Consider the following 2780-nt stretch of genomic DNA (forward strand, 5'->3'; position numbering starts at 1 on the left):
ACGTGATGCCCGCGATGCATTGGATGACCGTCGAAAATCAGATGTGACTGCACCAAGAAAAACAGAATGGCAGGCAGAATAGACATTATAATAATAATAATTTTGTAGCAGATAAACAATTGTACACGTAACATCTAAAATATTAAAGTCTATATGGTTAAAAAAAAGTCACAAAAGAGGAATTTACCAAGAATACAATAACAACAAAAAGTGTTCCATTAACGAAACAAAATAAAAAGGAAAAAAAAGACAGTTTTATGTATCAAAGTTGAAGCTTCTAAAATTGCAAAGGAAACATACATGAACGAATTATGTTTCTAGCTGAAACATTTTTAAGAAGACAAAGATCTTCTGAAATACTTATTTTTTATTTCCTACACTGCCCTGTGACAGACTGACGACCTGTCCAGTGTGTCCCCTGCCTTTGCCCACAAGTGGCTGGGATAGGCTCCAGCAGCCCCGTGCCCCCGAAAGGGACAAACGGGTTCAGAAGATGAATGAATGAATTAATTTTCTTCACTGATGCCACTTCTCCATACAGCTCATTAATGACAGCCAATGACAGCGAACTACACACATTACAATCTCCAACTCCACACGACACCACCTGGGGGACACCAGGAGTGCCTATATCAGGGGTCGGCAACCGGCGGCTGCGGCTCTCAGTATTTTTGTAAAATAACTATCATGTTTCTAAGATTGTCGTGGTGCCTTTAACACTGTAGGGTAGCGCGAGCAGCATGAACATGCGGATGGGGCGTGTCTGCAGCTGTGAACGTGGACCAGAGTCTGTTACGGGATGGAAAGTTCTTCTAAAAGACAGTCCGCGGTAATCTCGTAGGGGGCTCATGAACACCCAAAAGGGCCAGTTTTTTTCCTAGACTAAAACCACCCAATTAATTAAATTTGCATTAGGACGCCCCTACTGTCCTGTCAACTATCTGCTATGATGACCGTATGTTGCGCTGTCTGTGTCGAACACGCTGGAGGGGGGTTTGCACGCGGGGGAAAACAACTTGGAGCTGCAGGGGTATGAACAGGTGGAGAGGCGGGGGCGGGGCTTAGACGAGGCCTCGGCAGCGTGTTTGCGTTTCACCCACAAAAACAACAAGATCTGAACTTTCGAAAAGGTGGATGTATATACTGTGCATATACAATAAAAGAGTTTTTGCCCAACATCGCCAGCTCCGCAGACAAGGTGGATGTGTGTGTTAGCCTGGGGGCGGTGCCGGCAGCGCAGACTCTTCCTGGAAGAGGCGGGTCCTCACTTATCTACGTCACAATGTGAGAACCTGCTCGTTTTCATGAATTGGGAGGGTCTGGTGTTTTAAGAGGAATACTCGAAATGCGAGAATGGATCAAACTACCGCTTTGGGGAGGAATGAACATTATAATACACTTGAAAGCTCAAAAAAAGCTTATTTTTGATGATACATGATCTTTATGATGAATGATGAATCTTGACCTAGCATCAAAACGGTGCCTTCGTTCATATTCTGTCATATAGGTAGGATTATCCCATAAGTTCGGACAATTGGATGGTCATAACTATCATTTCGTGTTACAGGAAGGACAATCTTACATGACATCGCCCGGCCAAATAGGGTCTGCGTCAGGTGCTGGGGAACAAGACGGAAATGGACCAGATGTGAGAGCAAAGCTCTGTTGGAATGCTGTACATTCCTACTCTGAGAGGCTACATGCAGAGAAAGTGGAGTGAATGGATGCCTCAAAACCCACAATCAGGGCTAACTGCCAAAGAACTAACAGCTCAATGTTCCAACATCCACAAACGGCAACTGCTATCACAACTTGAGATTGAAAAGATACAACACAAATGCAACACCATGGGAGAGCCAGTCAGAGAGGTGGTTGTATCAAACTCTCAACCAGTAATTGGGAACACAGCCCCAATAACAGCAACTGAACCTAATGGCTAGAATGATCACCAAGCAACTAGACGTTTCTAATGTTGAATATTTAAAAAGTATGGGAGCACACAAAATATCCAGACAAGGCTGGCTGATTAATTCTGTTTGGAGAAAAAAAAGCAAATATTTTGGCCTTGTGGCTTTCATCAAAATATAAATAAATGTGCAAGTGAATGCATTTATACACATGAATGAGAAATTGATTAGCCGAAAAGGTCATGATATTTAACTTCCTGAGTTCATATTTGTTTTTTTACTGTTTACTCATGGGAGTATGAAGAAAAAACTTTTTTACTGCAAAAGACACAGGGCTGAATTATTATTTTAAATGTATTATCTGTTTCATCTAAGACTATGGTGAACAATTTTGATTTTTTTTGGAAGTGTTCTCTTTTTTAGTTAACATGTACTTTGTGTTGGGATTGTACTTGTAATAAAATCATGATGGTCATGTAAAACATTGTGCATTTTGCACTGTTGCAATTGCACTTCACTGTGTGAAGGCAACAGTTTGTTTTGTCAGTTTTATTTGTGAAATGCATTTGTTCCACTTTAGGAGAACAAATCTGCAATGGATTTTAGAAAAAAAAACTGCATAAATAAACCATGTGACCATGCAGTGTTGACCTATACAGATATGTTGTTTGACAAAAGGCACATCATGCAGCATGAAATGATTTGGTCCATACGGTGAGTGATTTCCTCAAACTGCTCATAAGCATTTCTGCATGAAATCTTATTAGAAGCTAAATAAGGAAATACTAAATCATCAAAAACTCTTGGCTTAGTGTTAATATTTTAAAAAACCGTCCCACATCCCTGAAGAAAAAAATAGTTCAAAGCGTTTCT

Source organism: Oryzias latipes, chromosome 13, assembly GCF_002234675.1.
Source record: "Oryzias latipes chromosome 13, ASM223467v1".
Lineage (NCBI taxonomy): Eukaryota > Metazoa > Chordata > Actinopteri > Beloniformes > Adrianichthyidae > Oryzias > Oryzias latipes.